Source organism: Pristiophorus japonicus, chromosome 1 (assembly GCF_044704955.1).
Source record: "Pristiophorus japonicus isolate sPriJap1 chromosome 1, sPriJap1.hap1, whole genome shotgun sequence".
Lineage (NCBI taxonomy): Eukaryota > Metazoa > Chordata > Chondrichthyes > Pristiophoridae > Pristiophorus > Pristiophorus japonicus.
In genome coordinates this window covers 296355351-296375844 of record NC_091977.1, presented here as the reverse complement: position 1 = coordinate 296375844, position 20494 = coordinate 296355351, and the positions used below count along the sequence as shown (strand labels likewise).

General features: G+C 43.1%; 1 long non-coding RNA gene and 1 pseudogene across 1 annotated transcript; one reads left to right on the top strand and one right to left on the bottom strand.

Moving 5' to 3' along the window:
• Window positions 1-381: 381 nt before the first annotated feature.
• Window positions 382-1576, bottom strand: LOC139271111 (uncharacterized). The gene is made up of 2 exons (XR_011594877.1): window positions 1430-1576; window positions 382-650 (listed from the first exon to the last, which is right to left on the bottom strand). It is a non-coding gene; the product is annotated as an uncharacterized lncRNA (long non-coding RNA).
• A 12146-nt stretch (window positions 1577-13722) lies between these two features.
• On the top strand, window positions 13723-18221 carry LOC139271095 (zinc finger protein 706-like; annotated as a pseudogene).
• Window positions 18222-20494: the final 2273 nt, after the last annotated feature.

Sequence of the window (20494 nt, the reverse complement as noted above, 5' to 3'; positions counted from 1 at the left end):
CATTTATTGCCCATCCGTAATTGCCGTCAAGAAGGTGGTGGTGATCTGCCTTCTTGAACCGTTACAATCTGTGTGGTGAAGGTACTCCCAGTGCTGTTAGGTCGACTTCCAGGCTTTTGACCCAGCGACGATGAAGGAACAGCGATATATTTCCAAGTCAGGATAATGTGTGACTTGGAAGGGAACTTGGAGGTGATCTTGGAGGTGATGATGTCCCCATGCATCAATACCCTTGTCCTTCTCAGTGATAGAGGTCATGGCTTTTGGAGATGCTGTTGAAGAAGCCTTGGGGTGGGAAATAATTGCAGCCCTGCTAATGTCACACTCATCCCAAGAATATTTTTTTTAAATGAAGTATTCATGCTACCTACTGCATAAATATTCTTTTTGTAACCATTTTATACAAAGAAACATGCATTATAAACAGTACATATCAACCTATATGGAGTATTTCCTACGGAGAAACACCCAGCTTCATTCATTTTCATTATTTCCATTTGATCCAAAACTAGGGGCCATAAATATAAGACAGTCACTAATAAATCTGATAAGGAATTCAGGAGAAATGTCTTTATTCAATAGTGAGAATGTGGAACTCACTACCACATGGTGTAGTTGAGGCAAATAGCATAGATACATTTCAGGAGAACCTAGATGAGCACACAAAGAAAAGGATTAGAATATGTTTATACAAAAGCAAAATACTGCAGAAGCTGAAAATCTGGCATACAACAGAAAATGCTGGCAATACTCAGCAGGTCCGACAGCATTTGTGGAGAGAGAAATAGAGTTAATGCTTCAGGTCAATTTCATCTGTTCTGATGAAAGGCCATCAACCTGAAACGTTAACTCTGTTTCTCCACCGATAGTGCCAAACCTGCTGTGCATTTCCAGTATCTGTTTCTATATTAGAAGGATTTGTTGATCGAATTAGATGAAGCAATCTGGGGGTAGGTTTGCAGAGAGCATAAATGCCAGCATAAACCTGTTGGACAGAATGACCTGTTTTTGCGCTGTAAATTTTTGGGACATCTTGAGCAACCTTGATTTAAATCGTTCCACCATTGGCGGCCGTGCCTTCTGTTAGCTAAGTCCTAAGCTTTGGAACTCACCCTAAACCTCTCCACCTCGTTTTCCTCCTGTAAGACGCTCCTTAAAATCTACCTCTTTGACAAGCTTTTGGTTATCTATCTTAATTTCTCCTTGTGACTTGGTGTCAAATGTTTGTCTTGTAACACTCCTGTGATGCGCTTTGGGACGTTTTATCACTTTAAAGGCGCTATATAAATATAAGTTATTGTTGTACAACACTGTGCACTACTTTCTCCAAAGGCTAGCAATACTAACTCTTAAGGACGCTAAATAAACAAAAAAAACATCGTTTACTTTTTTTTAAAGGTCGCTATTCGTGCCTTAAACTCCAATATACCTTTGGCCCTTCCATCTCATCACGGCCACCCCAAGGAATCCTGCAAAATGGCGGCGAAGGCCCGTTTCCTTCTCGCGTGTCCCGTCGGCGGCCAAACCAGAATGACGTCAGCTGCGAAGGAGGCGATTGGTGAGTTTGAACGGAGGCGGCGCCGCGAGCGCAGCTCGTGGGGAGTGTCTGGCGGTTAGCGTGGTGCCGGCTGAGAGAAGGGGGCGGGGCGTCAGTGTCCAGCATCGCTCAGCTCGGCTCGGCTCAGGCAGTGTGAGCGCCGCGCTGACAGCCGAGTCACGTGCGCGTGAGAGAGCGAGGGGAGAGAGAGAGATTGCTGGCAGCTGACTTGGTGAGTTGAAAAACTGAGTTTTGCCAATTCATTATTTTGTTAACGTTTAGAAGAAGCTGTGGGGACAGAGAATGCTGTGTTTTTTTTGCAAGGGGAGCGGGAAGGAGAAACCTCCATATGGTGTAGTGTGTGTGTTTGTGTTTGTGCACCATGGTGAAGGATTTTCACTTCAGTCCGAACTCCCCGAGTACAAACTGCGGTAAATGTCAGATTATGCTGTCCATTGATGGAGCGCGGCCTCGAGCTGCCTTTTGAAGGCGATTTAAAAAATATATATTGGCGTCAAAATCAACCGTAGGTTTTGTACTCTTCTAGTACGTGTATAATTTTCAGAACTTGCTCTCTTGCAAAGTTATGCGATTTGTGCAAATTTATTTTTGTTGTTGAAAAGTGTAACCTACAAAATGCATTCTGGCGGCAAACTTTATTTGCTGAACTGCGTAATAATGTGTAAGAGAAACAAGCGTGCATCCGGAAGGTTCTGGTCTTCTGTTACAAGGCAGATGACTAGTGAAAACAGCGCCCTTGCAATGTTAACGGTACTGACTAGCATAGCAAATTTTGGTAACGTGTGATGGCAAATTGTTAAAAAAAAATCCCATCTAGTTCACCAGTATCCTTCAGGGAAGGGAAGCTGACACCCCTTGCCTATTCTAGCCAGCCCATCCTTCCAGTCCTACACTGTCGTTGACACTCAACTCCCTCTGAAGTTGCATAGCAAGCCTCCAATCAAAAAGGTGACCTACTACTTCTGTATTTAAGGAAGGATATACTTGCATTGGAGGCTGTTTAGAGAAGGTTCACTAGTTTGATTCTGGCAATGAGGGGATTGACTTATGAAGATAGGTTGGGTCTATACTCATTGGAGCTCAGAAGAATGAGAGGTGAACTTTTTGAAACTTATAAGATAATGAGGGGGCTCGACAAGGTGGATGCACGGAGGATATTTCCACTCATAGGGATCTTAGAATAAGGGGTGGCCCATTTAAAACTGAGATGAGGAGGAATTTCTTTTCTCAGAGGGTTATAAATCTCTAGAATTCTCTGCCCCAGGGAGCTGTGGAGGCTGGGTCATTGAATATTTAAGGTGGAGATAGACAGATTTTTGAGCAATAAGGGTTATGGGGAGCGGGCAGGGAAGTGGAGCTGAGTCCATGATCAGATCAGCCATGATTTTATTGAAATGGAGCAGGCTCGAGGGGCCAAATGACACGTAGTGTTCAGAGCACCTAGGATAATGGACAGGAGGCCTTGCCCATATCTGGACAGGCGTTCATACCTGCACCTGAGTGAGGCAGACTGTGAGAAGGCTGCGTTTCCGCAAAGAAGTTGTAACTGAGATCTGAGAGTTAATAAAAGCAGACCTGCACCCTGGAAGTGTCAGGAGGACTGCTTTGTCACTTGAAGTAAAGGTTACAGCTGCACTTTCATTTTATGCATCTGGATCATTCCAGGCCACAACTGGGGATGTGTGTGCCATTTCTCAACATGCAACACATCTCCATTCAGCAGGTGACTGCTGCATTATACGCCCAGGGGAATGACTACATAAAGTTCCCCATGACTGCCCAGGCAATGTGTGACAGGACTGGAGGCTTCTCCAGGATTGCTGACTTCCCGAAGGTACAGAGCTGCATTGATTGTACCCACATCGCCTTGCGAGCACCTTTGGAGGATTCCGAGATGTACATGAACAGAAAAGTTTTCCACTCCGTGAATGTGCAGCTCGTCTGTGACGACGTGCATCGCATCATGGCAGTTGATGCGAGATACCCTGGGAGCACCCATGATGCGTTCATCCCACGTGAGATTGCTATAACTGTCATGTTTCAGCAGCAGCCAGAAGGGCAAAGTTGGCTGCTGGGAGATAAAGGGTACGGCCTCACCACCTAGCTCATGGCCCTACACGTAATCTGGACAGAAGCTGACTGGGAATTCAACATGTCGCACATTGTGACATGCAGCATCATAGAGAGGACCATTGGCATCTTGAAGCAACGTTTCCAATGCCTGGACCATTCCAGAGGCTACTTGCTATACTCCCATGAGATTGTCGCTCAGTTCACTGATGTGTGCTGCACGCTGCACAACTTAGCCATCATGAGGCAGCAGCAGCTGGTCGAAGAAGACCCACCTAAGGTGAGTGTGGCTGATGAGGAAGATGCAGATAACGAGGAAGCCATGCAACTACCTGAGCACGGCGGAGGAGGGTGGGCCGCCGTGCCCCTTTAACGATTGCTCGAGCCTTGCGCCAGCAGCTCATCCATGAACGCTTTGCTGCCTGAAGGCTCAGCGGCAATTATTCCAAATGGACCATGTTTACTGTTTGGACCTGTTCTTAATGTTGTGTTGTCTGATAGTGTCTAGGAGTGATCCCGTAAGGTCATTGCCATCATCTGAATCACATCGGTTACATCCTGCACCCTGGATGTGTCTCGCTGCACCCCACTGGAACCGGCAGCCTCGGACAGTGTAAAACCATGTAATGTCCCAACACACGGGAAAAGGGCTGGCACCTCAATGGGCGGCACCGGAACCACCTCCACAGTGGGGGGCTTCACCCTGCCCCTCCCCCTCACCCCCATGCTCTTGGTCTGGAAGGTGGGATTGGAAGATGTTCTCCTCTTCAGGCTCGTCCGCGTCTGAATCATCTGCATCGGCTTCAGCCTCAAGTTCTGCAAAATATAACAGAACAGACAAATAGTTAGCAGTAGAGGAGAGGGCAGGGTGGCATGAGTAGGCTCTCTCAGCGCAGGCAGCAGACTCCTTTTGAAGGACCACGATAAATCATTGCATCAACCGAAGCGTAGCTGACGGAGACAGCCCGATGAACCGAAGCATGGCTAGCCTGCACAGCACTTAACTTTTAGCAAAGCCAGAATATGGAATTTGCAGGACTTGCTCGCTCCCTTGAGTGTGGGCACAGCTTGTGCAGTGGTGGTGGCTTTTCTCCAGGCACGACCCATCAAAGCAGCGACCCTGTCTTCCAAGGGTGTCTGTGGGTGCAGATTTGCCGGGCCTCCTCCTGTTCAAGTTCTCTTGTGTGCCACCTTCCTCTGCAAAGATGAAAATATAACTTTTTATAGAGGGTGTCTTCCTGCTGGGTGGGACATACAGCTGGTCACATTTACATTTGCAGTTCCATTGAAAAATGAAAATATTATTTCCACTAACTACTTGACCAAGGTCCTGCCACTTCTTTTTACACTGGCCTTAAGACCTCGGGGTGGTCAACATTGCACAGTAATCTTCAAGTTGGTTCCAGCGTTACTTCATTTCTTTTGAGTGGAACTTTTATGTGACCTCTGTTGGTGTCCTGCTCGTGCCATCTGGCCTCAATTACAGTAACTAGTGCCTCCTTCATACTGTAAGAAATTCTTGGTCCTTGCGCTGCGGTACATCTTGTATTGCAGCTCTGATTTTTCCAATGATAATTAAAGTTCTCACACAGCACTCAAAGTTTTCCCACACGCAATTGGCTCTTTAAAAATGGCCGATTGCAAACCGGGAGCTGTACTGCGCATGTGTGCCCATAGGAATCACGTCAAAACGTCCTTTTTTTTTTCTCCCCCTGTGCATGCGTAGAAGGGGCGGCATTTTTTCAGCGCAGACATTAGGCTTCACACACCCCCCCCCCCCCCCCCCCCCCCCCCCCGAAGCTACAGGACCTGCTGTGCGGCGCCAATTTTTTTTTAAAAAGGGGCGGGGGAACATGGCACACTTATTTTTGGAGCCGTTGTGGCCTAAAAAAACGGACCTAACTCTGGCAATACGTCAAAAAATGTCTTTGGGAAAAATTGAGCCCTTAATTGTAAACTTGTGCAAATACAATTAAAAGAAGCATTTTAAAAATCACATATGAGCTGACAATCACTGGTGGATAAACCCAAGTCAGCCTGATTCACCATCTCAGTCTGTCCAGAAAAAATAGTTGAGTGACAGCTTTTGTAGCATTTTTCAATTGTTGTGATTCTAATGATTTTTATACTGGAGGCTCTGGCCACAATCTTCCAATCTTTCCTAAATATGGGAGCGGTGCCAGAGGACTTTGGATTGCAAATATTACACTTGTTCAGAAAAAGAGGGCTAAACCAGGCAACTGCAGGGCAGTCAGCCTAATGTCAGTGGTAGGGACACTTTTAGAGAAAATAATCCAAGACAAAATCAATTGTAAATTTGAAAAATATGGATTAATAAATTATAGCCAGCACGGATTTCTTAAAGGCAAATCATGTTTTACATAACTGGATGAGTTTATTGATGAAGTAACGGACAGGGTTGATGAAAGTAGTGCAGTAGATGGTGTGAATATGAATTTTCAAAAGGCGTTTGATAAAGTTCCACATAATAGACGTTAGCAAAATTAAGGCCCATGGGAATAAAGGGACAATGGTAGCATGGATACAAAATTGGCTAAGGGACAGAAACAGAAAGTAGTGGTGAGTGGCTGTTTTTCAGACTGGCGGGGAGTATACAGTGGTGTTCCCCTGGGGTCGGTATTAGGACCATTGCTCTTTTTGATATATATTAATGGCCTGGATTTGGGTATACAGAGCATAATTTCAAAGTTTGCAGATGACCCGAAACTCAAATGTAGTTAACAGTGAGGAGGATAGTAACAGACTTCAGGAGGATGTAGACAGACTGGTGAAATGGGCGATCTTTGGCCAGGGACTCCCAGGTGTCGGTGGGGATTTTATCAAGGTGTTCTTGAAACGTTTCCTCTGCCCACCTTGGGCTTGCTTGCCGTGTAGGAGTTCAGAGTAGAGCGCTTGTTTTGGGAGTCTAGCTTGAGGCATGCGAACAATGTGGCCCGCCCAACGGAGCTGGTTGAGTGTGGTCAGTGCTTCGCTGCTGGGGATATTGGCCTGATCGAGGACGCTAACGGTGCGTCTGTCCTCCCAGGGTATTTGCAGGATCTTAGAGACGTCGTTGGTGGTATTTCTCCAGCGATTTGAGGTGTCTACTGTATATGGTCCATGTCTCTGAGCCATACAGGAGGGCTGGTTTTACTACAGCCCTGTAGACCATGAGCTTGGTGGCAGATTTGAGGGCCTGATCTTCGAACATTCTTTTCCTCAGCTGGCGCACTGGAGGCAGTGTTGAACCTCGTCGTCGATGTTTGCCCTTGCTAATAATAGGCTCCCGAGGTATGGAAAGTTGTCCAGGGCTGTGCCGTGGATCTTGATGACTGGGGGACAGTGCTGTGTGATGGGGTCAGGTTGGTGGAGGACCTTTGTCTTATGGATGTTTAGTGTAAGGCCCATGCTTTCGTACGCCTCGGTGAAGATGTTGACTATGGTTTGGAGTTCAGTCTCTGCGCGCAGACGCAAGCGTTGTCCGCGTACTGTAGATCGACGACAGACGGTCTTGGATCTGACCTGGAGATGATGAAAGTTGAGCAGGTTCACACTGGTTCTATAGTTTAGTTTCACTCCAGCGGGGCGCTTGTTGGAGTGTGAGGTTGGAGCATTGCAGCGAGGAAGATCAAGAAGCGGGTTGGCGCAATGACAGTACTGCTTGACCCCCAGTCCGGATATGGATTGGGTCTGTGATGGATCCGTTGGTTAGGATCACAGCTTGCATGTCATCGTGGAGCAGGCGGAGGATGGTGACAAACTTTTGGGGGCAGCTGAAACGGAGAAGGACGCTCCATAGTCCTCGCGGTTGATCGTGTCAAAGGCCTTTGACACTCAACTGCGAGGGACTATGGAAATGATTGATTGCTGTGGTGTAGAAGCTAATGTTCAGAACTCAATCCGATTGCATGACCCCATTTAGGTTGGAGAGCTTATTAATGTTTATCTCTATTTTAAATTAATTGAAACTTAAAAATTGAGGGACCATTTTATATATAGTCGCTATGCAAAGATTTTGTGTGCATACTATTGCATAATTCCTGTATTGGCATGCGACCTTTTAAATAGCACATGTATGAACTCCAGTAATGTGCAGCAGCTGTTTTACAGTAATTAGTAGCATATTGCTTGATGAACTCAACTTCAAGGCTATAATCACCTTGTCGTTCACAGGATTATTAATAGCTCCAGTTTCATGCAATTTATATTGTCTGAAATCAAGATTCCTGCATTACTCCCAGTTGCTAGAAAATATCACTTGAAGTTGACTGCCTCAAATTCCCTTATTTTTCATGCATGAACAACATTTAACTGAGTTTGTCGTGGCAGTAATTGACAAACTTTCCAACTTCCAGCTCCATAGTCTACTTTGGGCCTGAATTTATTGTCAAAACATTGGTGCGGCTAACGACGTTCACTGCATATCACAGAGACATCAGGCGAGGGAAGAGGCATGGTTAAATGCAAAAATCTGGACGTTGCTGTCCAAGATGTGCCACTCCGCCGTAATCATAGAATAGTACAACTTGTATTTTATATAGCGCCTTTAATTTGGTAAAATGTTCCAAGGCGCTTCACAGGAGCGTTATAAAACAAAATTAGACACCGACCCACAAGGAGAAATTAGGGCAGATGACCGAAAGCTTGGTTGAAGAGAGAGGTTTTAAGGAATGTCTTGTAAGAGGTGGACAGGTTTAGGGAGGGAATTCCAGAACTTAGGGCCTAGGCAGCTGAAGGCATGGCCACCAATGGTTGAGCGATTAAAATCAGGGATGCTCGAGGGCAGAATTAGAAGAGGCAGTTATATCAGGGGGTGGGATGAGGGGTTGTGGGGCTGGAAGGGATTCGAGATAGGATTTGAAAAGAAGGATGAGAATTTTAAAATCAAGGTGTTTCTGAACCAGGAGGCAATGTAGGGCAGCAAGCGCGGGTGATGGGTGAATGGGACTTGGTGCAAGTTAGGACATGGGCAACCGAGTTCTGGATGACCAAGTTTACTTAGAAACATAAAAACATAGAAAATAGGTGCAGGAGTAGGCCATTCGGCCCTTCTAGCCTGCACCGCCATTCAATGAGTTCATGGCTGAACATTCAACTTCAGTACCCCATTCTTGCTTTCTCGCGATACCCCTTGATCCCCCTAGTAGTAAGGACCTCATCTAACTCCTTTTTGAATATATTTAGGGTAGAGTGTGGGAGGCCAGCCAGGAGTGTATTAGAATAGTGAAGTCCAGAGGTAACAAATGCATGGATGGGGGATTCGGCAGTTGATGAGCTGAAGTGGAGACGGATAATGTTTCGGAGGTGGAAATAGACTGTCTTGGTTCTGGTGCGGATATGTGGTTGGAAGCTCATTTCAAGGTCAAATATGACACCAAGGTTGCGAACAGTTTAGTTCAGCCTCAGACAGATGCTAGGAAGAGGGATGGAATCTGTGATTAGGGAACGGAGTTTGTGGCGGGGACCAAAGATAATGGCTTTGAACTGCACAATATTTAGTTGGAGGAAATTTCTGCTCATCCAGTACTAGATGTCGACAAACTGACAATTTAGAGACAGTGGAGGGGTCTCAAAGTGGTGGTGAAGTGGACCTGGGTGTCATCAGCATACATGTGGAAACTGACAGTTTTCAGATGATGTCGCCGAGGGCAGTATGTAGGTGAGAAATAGGAGGGGGTCAAGGATGGATCCTTGGGGGCGCGGCACCAGAGATAACGATGCAGGAGCAGATAGAGAAGCCATTGCAGGTCATACTCTGGCTACGATTAGATAGATAAGAATGGAACCAGGTGAGTGCAGTCCCACCCAGCTGGATGACGGAGGAGAAACATTGGAGATGGATGGAGTGGACAACCGTTTCAAAGGCTTACAGATGGTTTGAGAAGGATGAGGAGGGATAATTTATCTCAGTCACTTGTGGTGATAAAAGCTGTTTTGGTACTGTGGCAGGGGCAAAAACCTGATTGAATTCCTCCAATCATTGAGTTCCAGGAAAGGTGGGCACGGATTTTGGACTTTGGAGAGGAGAGGAAAGGGAGGTTGGAGATGGGATGGAGAGGTCCAGGGTTGGTTTTTTTTGAGAATAGAGATAATGGCAGATTTGAAGGAGAAGATGACCGAGAAGTGAGAATCATTAACAAGATCAGCAAACATTGGAGCCACAAAAGGAAGTTGGGTGGTCAGCAATTTAGTGGGAATACGGTCGAAGGAGCAGGAAGTGGGTTTCATGGACAAGAGTGTGGCGAGGGTATGAGGGGAGATTGAAAAGAAACTGGAGAAAGATGTGAGTACAGCATAGGAGACCATTCGGTCCAACGAGTCTGTTCCTATTCTCTCCCTGTACTGGCTCTTTATCTTCTGATTTTCTGCCCTCTTCACTACCTTTTCACTCTTTCCTTGTAACTGTATTTCTTTCTTTTTTCTTAACTCTCCTGTCTACCAGTGTCCGCAGTGGTTCAGCTGGTAGCACTCTCGCCTGAGTCAGAAGGTTTAAGTTTCTATTTCCACTGCATAGACTTGAGCACAAAAACCTAGGCTGACATTCCAGTGCAGTAGTGAGGAAGTGCTGCACTGTCAGATGAGACATTAAATTGAAGTCTCTCTTGGGTGAACGTAAAATATGTTGTAGCACTACTTCGAAGAAGAGCAGGTGAGTTATCCCCGGTGTCCTACCCAATATTTATCCCTCGATCAACATCACTAAAACAGGTTATTGCTGTTTGTTGGAGTTTGCTGTGCACAACTTGGCTGCCATGTTTCCTACATTACAACAGTGACTACACTCCATTAAAAAGTACTTCATTGGCTGTAAAGTGCTTTGGGACGTCCAGTGGTCATGAAAGGCGCTATATAAATGCAAGTCGTTTTTTTTCTTCCCTCTAGCTTCTTGCCCCTTTATTCCCTTTGTTTTGCAACTTGTTTGTTCATAAACTTCTGTTTACAATCCTTTTTGACATTTATGTAGTTATTTTAAAAAAAATTATTTTATCTACCTTGTTACCTGCTGCTACCTGGGGAACTGCAACAAAAGGAGGTGGATGGGATAAGAACATGGGTCTTTATTCAAAACATTGTACTTGGCAGATTGTAAGCATCTTAAAAAGCTGGATAACACTCCAATCAATTGTGAACATTAAGTAGAAGGTTTAAATGTAATAGGTTACATGCATAAGCTAATGAAAACTGAAAGATGTACATACTGAAACTAATAGTGTAATACAAATCCCTGGAATAGGTAGATGAAACCAGAATCTCCAGACCACAGGGCAAGAAAACAGCTATTGTCTCATGTCCATCTGGTTGTTCCTATGCTTGTGTTTTATCAGCAACTAAACAGAGTATTCATGACCAATTGCGTTCAACTACATGGTCATGTGTTTCCAACCAGGTCTTGGAAAAGATTGGTGCTGATGTTGCAGGAAAAATTGCACTTAAGTCAATGCTATGATATGCAGCTTGGCATATTCTTTATCAACTAAATTTGCTTCATCCTGATTTATTTGTCACAATGCTCTCTCGAGGCAAAATGCCTTCTCCATCTTTCTTCTTCGACCACCCGCCCCACCCTTTTCATTCCTGAGTTAGCTGATTTCAGAAAAGATCATGGTGGGAGTGCTATAACTCACCTTGGTGCTCATGGCATGAGAGGAAGAAATCAACTAAGATTTCTGTGGTTCATTGGTCTGCATCCACCCTTGCTGGAGCTCGAGAGGACAGTTGGGCTCAGCCAAATTTGCAGTTGACTTAATGCCCAGAACATGTAGATAATGGCTGCATAGATGAGCTACGAGAAGTTGGTTGTCACCTGTGGACTATATCCCAACAATCAGTGCCTTTTTAGGAGGAGAGAAAATTGGGGTGGGGGGGCAGATATAAAAATGCTTCTGTTGTAGTTGACTTCTGAGTGATATTTGCTTCCATGATTAAGCAAAAAAGCCTTACTACAGATGGTGGAGAAATTGCTAATTTATTATAATCAAGGCCACTGATATGTGGGGTGAAGGAAGGAGGATGAAATTGTGGAATTAGATCCCAAAACATTGATTTAAAAATTCTAGAATTTCATGCAATACAAACAAAATTTGACTTGGTCACTGTAAATCAGTTGTTCTAGTTGTAATGGGTTGCTTTCCAGGAATAGACAAAACCTCAAACTTCTACGGATTGTAACTTTGCAAAACATGGCAGTACAAGTACAGAGCCTGAAAGAAATATTACTGTATCACAACAACTTGCATTTATTTAGAACCTTTAACATAGGAAAGTTCCTAGACACTTCAGAGATGTAAACAAATTGGCACTGAAGCAAGAGGAAAAATTAGGGGCGTTGAGCAAAAGCTTGGTTAAGGAGGTTGAGACACACAATGTTAATTCATTGCAACGCTTCGATTTTGTCTCAGCATTTTTCAGGTTTTGCCTTAAATTTTGTGCTTGCCAAAATGACGATGCCAACACTGCATAAAGTACTGGCAGATCAGGTGGAGCAATCGCTGAATATAGATTAAAGCTTCCTGCTCTGTACCAATAAAGTACCATTGTGCATTAGTCTGTACAAAAAGCATATCCCCAAAATAACCAGTGTGATGTTTTCACTTCTCATACCCTGCCATCTTTGTAGCTTGTTTGCTGATGTGTGTTGAATTATGGGCAATTTTGACACATTGCCTTTCAGAACTGAAATTGTTGAAATTAATCGCACAGAATCATCATAGCTAACATAACTGTTAATAGGCTAGATTTATTACTTCTCCTGTATAACCAGTGATGATTCGGAGCCGGACAGCACTGCCCCCCCCAGACATCAAGACACGGCGTGACACTGAACAACGTGTACCACTTCCCCTATCCCAGGAGCCTCCTATCAACAAGAGCGGGCATTGACGATGAAATCCAACACCGCCTCCAGTGCAGCCTTCGGCCGCCTGAGGAAAAGAGTGTTTGAAGACCAATCCCTCAAAACTGTCACCAAGCTCATGGTCTACAGGGCTGTAGTAATACCCGCCCTCCTGTATGGCTCAGAGACATGGACCATGTAGAGTAGACACCAAGTCGCTGGAGAAATGCCACCAACGATGCCTCCGCAAGATCCTGGGAGGACAGATGCACAAACGTTAGCGTCCTCATCCAGGCCAACATCTCCAGCATTGAAGCACTGACCACACTTGATCAGCTCCTCTGGGCAGGCCACGTAGTTCGTATGCCAGACACGAGACTCCCAAAGCAAGCGCTCTACTTGGAACTCGTCCACAGCAAACAAGCCAAAGGCAGGCAGAGGAAACATTATAAGGACACCCTCAAAGCCTCCCTGATAAAGTACGACATCCCCACTGGCACCTGGGAGTCCCTGGCCATAGACCGCCCTAAATGGAGGAAGTGCATTCGTGAGGGTGCTGAGCTCCTCGAGTATCGTCGTTGAGAGCATGCAGAAATCAAGCACAGGCAGCGGAAGGAGCGTGCGGCAAACTAGGCTCCCTACCTACCCTTTCCCTCAATGACTATCTGTCCCACCTGTGACGAACTGTGGTTCTCGTATTGGACTGTTCAGCCACTTAAGAACTCATGCTAAGAGTGGAAGCAAGTCTTCCTCGATTCTGAGGGACTGCCTATGATGATGATTAGCTAACTTCAATGGGTATACCAACAATGCATGTATTTATGATATCCTGTCATGAATTTTAATGACCTGTTTTGATTTTAGTATCAAGCTGTGCTTTCACTTTCTTGGTTACAAAATACATTATTAAATTGCTTGATGGAGAAGCTAGTATTCCACAAATACTCCTCCTCAATTGCATCAACTGCAATATAAAATGAATTCTTCAAGTTCTTTCTAATGGAAGGGGTTCCTTCCATAGGATACATTCGATGGAAATAGTTTGTTGAATGCTTTACATTCTGGAAATTATGGATAAGCAATTCAGTTCAGATGGCAATTTAAAAAAAAAATGTACATGTAAAATGTGTATAGAATGTTTCTAACTTGTTTCTTAGTTGGCCAGTCATGGCTTACAAGGTGTGACATATGTGGACTATTAGTAATAATCTGTGTGGCTAACTAATATTATAGCATTGATTCTTTTGTTGTCTACCTAGGTATGGCCCGTGGACATCAGAAGCTTCAATCCCAGCAATGGAATGCAAAGAAGCAGGCTGAACAGGAAAAAAAAATGACATGATCAGAAAACTGCTGCAAAAGCACCTCTTGTCTACACTTGCTCTGTCTGTAGGGTAAGGAGAGCTGGGGACCAAGCATTCTTCTGAGCAGCTCTTCATCCTAATTTAGAACCTAATGAAGTATGACAACAGTGATATATATCACTCATGGTTAATGGAAGGAATGGCAGATTCTGCCTTTCGGTCTAGAATGTAGACAATCAAATCCACACACACACATCTATTTTGTAAGTTAGACTTCTTTCACAAGTTGATGTTCCATATAAAATTATGTCTTTACACAGCAGCCCAAGTTTTATTATTTATTCGAATATAATTGTACATACACGAAAAAGTTATATTCATTTAGAATGTGCCTGTTGGGCTGTTATACAAAGCCCAGACCAATTGTTTTTATTAACTTTATCTTGTTGAAAGCTCTTGATTCCTTTCTGTGTTGACTGTCCTTTAGCTTGCAATAGTCACAATGTTGCCACAGGAACATTCTTTAAAGTGTGTTTATATGTTTCTCAAAAAAAACTTTAAAGGGAGTAAAATAAAAACTTAGAAAATTACTACTCCCTTGGATTCAGTGCAGGATTTGTGTGTTTGGCAGAAAATAGATCTTTGAAACTGGAAGAGCTGGTTAGTTGTACACTGTTGCTGTTACTAAACAACAAGAAAATTAAATCAGTTAGATGAGATTTGCTTTCTCATCTTGTAACATTTACTGTACATTAGGGGGTCTTGATTGCTTCTATATTGAAGCCACAAATTGGCATGCCATATACCAGAATATGCCACCTAATTTGTATTCTTGGCAGTTCACCTAGTGGATGAAACAACCATAACTATTGGTCCTGCCTAATTAATTCGTGATAGAAAGATTGAGAACAAGGAACTGTGGGACTTTGTTAAAGGAGCTTCACTTGGAAAGAATAATCTGTTTTGAATAGGAATTCATTTTACAAATTCATCTGAAACTGCTTCAGCAAAACCAATTTGTGGAGAAATGTCTTAAAACACTGCATATACATGAATTACTCCAATGCAGTGACCATTTTGCAGTTAAATATAATCTTATTTAGTGTTAATTGAGGGAGGAATGTTGGCCAGGACCCTTGGGAGTCTACTATAGCCTTTATTCTTTTCAATGTAAAGCCCAGAGAACAATAAATCTAATTGAAAAATCAGCAGCATGAAAATAAACTGAGAAAATTGGAACTTCCTAAAAATTAGTGTTTTAAAAAAAAAAAAAATCTTCTAGCTGCTGTTCCATATTGTACAGGTCTCGACTTTAGTTATAACTTAGGTTGACTTTTGATCTAGCTGTATCTAACTTGATTGTATTTGATCATGTATCATAACTTTGCCTGTATTAGACTCAGATGCTGGATCCCAAAACATTTAAATAGCACTTTGAGAACAAACATCCTAAATCATCAATGCCACCAGAGCTAGTTGATGTGCAGGCATAAAGATGAGTTAGAGCCAACTTGGCATTTCAGGTACGTACCTTTTTAGAGATTTAATTTGTTTCATGTGATTGATTGTCAGGCAACAACTGTATTTGGATCTACATAACTAATTATTCTAAGTGAAACAAGCGGGTGCTCGCAATAATAGTGAATCCATACTGTTCTCCTACAGAAACCTGCCCCAAGGATAACATTATGATGAAGCAAATTACATCAATCATGCCTGATTAAATCTGGAATTCTGTGTATTTACTGTGAATATCCAGTTTGTAGTGATCAGCACAGGAATTTACTGACATAATTTGGAAGTTCATTCACTTTAGGTGTGCTGAATGAATGATTAAGCAGGCATTATGCAAAGCTTGCAAATAGGATATTGCCTACAGTGAATTTCAAAAAACCCAGGTCTAAGCATAAGCTACTATGGCAAGTTAGCTGTATGTTTAATGGGAATTCAGATTTATCTAGAGAACAAAATCTGCTTTATCACTAAGGTTGGAGTACTTTGTTCAACTTAAAATTTAAACAAAGATCATGCATCAATCTGAAAAACCTTTCCCAAACGCTTGAACTAGACGCCTCACTATATTAATCTCAAACCCATCAGAATTTAAGACTCAAAAATACTAGACTTTTAAAATAGGATAGATGTTCCAATTTAATTGCAATGATTTCCAGTAGTCTGAAAGGATGTCTGAGAATGCTAACTGATTCATTCTAATTGTAGTGCTCTCTCTCTCTCCTGTGCACAAGCGACACACGAGGCACCCCATTTCTTCAACTACTTTTATCATGCTTTGGGTTGTTTCCATAATGAATACAGAAAATGCTGGGAAATACTCAGCAGGTCAGGCAGCATCTGTGGAGAGAGAAACATGGTTAATGTTTCAGGTCGATGACCATTCATCAGTTCTGATCCCTTTTTATGTGGCCAGGTCGTTAACCTGACCGCAGGGAAAGGCTAGATACGATTGGGATAGAGGAAGCCATTCCACTCGCGTTAAACGCAAGTTTGCCACTAGATGTCAACTCCGTATTCAGAGACTCTCATCTCCACGTCTAGGGCTGTCTGAAGTGAGGCTCAAACCCATAGCCTTCTGACACAGGCAGGAATTCTACTATTGAGCCATGGTTCTCTCCATTTGTAGTACAGGTTGACTCTCTGGTATTGAAACATCCATGGTTCAGCATTAATTTGCGGAACTGCCGCTTTGCGTGGGTGGCATCCCAGTTTCTGCACTGTTGAAGTGCAGGATCCTCACGAGCTTACTTCCTTTCTGTGTCTTGTATTGCCATTTTGTGGGGACCTTTTGTCAGTCTGCTCATTGTGACTCCTGAAGGGCATCTGTGCTTTCTTGATCTAGAGTCTGGGGGGATTGAGTGCTGTCATAGTACGTTCTGAATGACGGGAGCTGATTTTGGTGGATGGAGGGATTTATTCCATCCATACCTTTATTTATGACTGCAGCAAGGATTGTTAACCTTGTTCCTACTCTGAAATAATTTAAAACCTCCCTGAGGGAGCTTTCGCTATGACAATACTGCTGACCTCTTGTGGTTCGGCAAATTCTCTGTTTCGGCACCGGTCAGGTCCCGAGGGTGCAGGACCACAGTGGTTCAACCTGTATTAATTGACCCAAATTCTACCACTGCTTAACCACCTCAATCTTTAGTGTCCGTTCCAAACAGATGTACAACCATCCTCCTTCATTTGTACTTTTATGAAGTTTTTGCTTAACATGGCTACTAATCAGATTAGTGTGAAATAATTTGAGGCTTAAAAGTGAGGGTTTTTTTTGTTAAATTGCACATGCACAAGCTTGTGCTGACTCACTGATGTCTTGAGGCAGTAACAGAAAATGCAGGAAACACTTGGTCAGTCAAGATGTGAACAAATGAGTTGATGATTCAGGTGACCATTGGCTTGCTAAGTCACAGTTTGGATACTGTATATGTAGCAGTCAGCTTGGCTCAGTGGTAGCACCCTTGCCTCTGGTTAGGAGGTTACTGCTTCAAGTGCCACTTTCAGGACTTGAGCACATAATCTAGGCTAGCGCTTCAGTGCTGCATTATCTGAAGTGTTTTCCACTCCGATGAGATGTTAAACTGGGGCCCTGTCTGCCTGTTGAAGTTGCCTTAAATCTCATGGCACTGTTCAAAGAGCAAATGAGAGATCTGGCTAACATTTATCCTTCAACAACCAGCACCACAGAGATTTTTTGACCATTTATCTAATTTGTTCATGCGACCTTGCTGTATGCGAAGTGACTGCCACTTTTACCTACATAACTGAGCTCCAAAAAAGTATTTAATTGGCTGTAGTACGTTGAAGATATGAAATAAATGCAAGTTCTCATTTTTTTAGTGCCATAGAATTTGCATATGAATTTATGTAGCCTGTCCTTTCCACTTACCCTTAATGCAATCTAAGTTTGAGCTTCATCCCTGCGGAACGTAAAAATTTAAAGTTTATGGTGCAGTTTTTCAAGATAGTGTTGCATTAGGAACCTTGCCATCTTTAAATGCTCGTTTGTGTGGTGCATGTCTGAATTTGCCGGAGTGTAAAATCAAAAAATTACCCCTATTTTTGTACAGTAGTAAGAAATTAGAATGTATGTGAAAATGGGTTTGAGCTAGTAATACTGTGTGCATTTTTACATATTAAACTCATTCTTATGAATGTATTTTTTTTTAGACTGCAAACCACATATTCTTCCTTTGCTGTCCTGGAAGGAAAATCTGCAGAAATAATAAAGACCAGCTATATAACAAAGGAGCTTCATTTGAATTGCTTTTTTGCAATTTATTCCCCTTTCCCATCTGACCATGGACAAGACCAGTCTGTTAATGTACAGTTTGATCACATTTCAGAATTTTTTCCTGATGATTGCTATGGAATTTTTACTTTTGTAACTATTGGTCATGTGTACAATAACATTGAATAAAATAGTAATTTGACTAATTTTAAGGTGTTCAGTCTGTGCCATTTATGATAAGTATCTTAACAGTTTTAAAGGTAATTCTTAGGCTAGGTTGCATTGCTTTTGCACTACACGTTGCAAATACACCAACAGTAAATGCTAATATCATTTCTGGTTCCGTATAACTTAGTGCTCCATGGCAGTGAGGCTATAAAAGTGATAAAATGACCATTTAAGCTAAGTGTAACAGCAGATCTGATGAGCGGGGGATCCAGTTGGTGCCTTGATTCTGAAAATTGGAAGTGTTATTTCTCTACATAGCTAGCTATGGATTTACAAAATATTAATAAAGTCTATACCTCACTTCTCCACACGTTTGCCTCCTTCCACTTACTACCTACTTGTTTTTTTTTCTCTCCTGGGTGAGGAGATCTCTATCTATTGTTCAGTCCCTATTGATAACCACTTAGTTGAAATCTGAACATTTGCTGTTTGGGGAATTGTTAGACATGGGCTTGTGTCCTACAACTCAATATTGCAAGATCCATCCTGAAGGGCCTTGCAGTTCCCCCCTCATTTATTGTTGGCCTTCATTTTATAATAGCTCTACAATTTAAGTTTTAATTTTAACCTCTCTTTTTATCCATGGAACTCTCTCCTTTGATGCACTTACTTTTAGGAATCTATTTATTTTGTACTCTATTCATCTTCTATTTGAAGACTTCACAGTTCTAATCCATCTTGTTTTCTAACTCTCCTGGTCCAGATTCCTTCTTTCACTTAATATTACTTTTTCTAGTCCAACATCCTTATCTTCACCTCATAGTTAACCCTTTTTTGCATGACTTTTTTATTGTCCCATCAAGGTGAACGATGCAAATGAAACTTTTTTTCATTTTAGGCATCCAATGTCAATATCAGAGATTTCCCAATTCAGTCAAAGTAAACTAAAGCTCTTTCTACCTTCATATAACCTCAAAAATACAACTTCCTACTGTGAGATTTCTAATGTTGGGTATACTGTGGTTTCTGAGTGAGGTTTTTGAGTCAGCCACGGCTCAGTTGGTAGCATCTTCGCTTTTGAGTCGGAAGGTTGTGGGTTTAAGTGTTACTCCAGAGATTGAGCGCAAAAATCTAGGCTGACACTCCAATACATTGCTGAGGGAGTGCTGCACTGTCAGAGGTGCCGTCTTTCAGATGAGACGGTAAACTGAGGTCTGCCCTGTCGGAGGTGCCATCTTTCGGATGAGACGTTAAACTGAGGTCTGCCTCAAGTGGACGTAAACGATCCTGTGGTACTATTTCGAAGAAGAGCAGGAGAGTTATTCCTGGTGTCCTGGCCAATATTTATCCCTCAATCACCATCACTAAGAGCAGTGCCATGGGATCTTTTACGTCCACTTGAGAGAGCAGACGGGGCCTCAGTTTAACGTCTCCTCTGAAAGACAGCACCTCCGACAATGCAGCACTCACTCAGCAATGCATTGGAGTGTTGACCTAGATTTTTTTGTGTGTGCTCAAGTCCTTGGTGTGGGACTTGAACCCACAACCTTCTGACTCAAAGGTGAGAGTGCTAACCACTGAGCCACAGCTGACATTCAAAGTTTAATATCACAAAGTTTCAGCAACAGATCAATGTTTTTACTGTCTTGAGTAGTTAAGACATCCAATCAGAAAGGTACAGTTGTCCACTGTTAAATGAGCACAAGCAGAAAATGATCCACCTAGCTCAATGTTAATTATTCTTGCAAAATTGTGAAATGGTGAAAAATAAAATTGTGCCCATAACTCTCCACTGATACAAAATGTGCCCCATGCACACTGATGATGAATAGAATGTAACCTAAAACATTCAATATATGACAGAGTCCAACATGTGAGGTTTTTTTTGATCCAGGATCTTTTAGCAGCCTCTCTCCACCATGTTTTAAGGGGTCTTCTGTGGTCCTGGGCCCCTTTCCGCATCCTCCTCTTCCTCTGATACTGGATTTCTGCTTGTTCCACTACCAAAAGATGATGATTCAGCTACTATTCCTTTCCCAATACCTTTAAGCGCTCTCCCCTGCACTCCACCCTCGCCTGCAACAAAAGTGCCAAGAGCTCCGACATCTTTGTCACTAAGATTGAGATCATCCATTAAGCTGCCTCTGCTGATTCCACCCCCCCAGCCATCCTTGCCCACCAAACCAGACTACTCACCTGCCTTAGCCATGAACCCGCACGTTTCTAGCTTCTCTTCCTGCTCCTGCACTGTTACCCCTCTCCCTCTTCTCTCATCTACATGCTGCGATTCGGTGAGATCTGCAGACATGGGA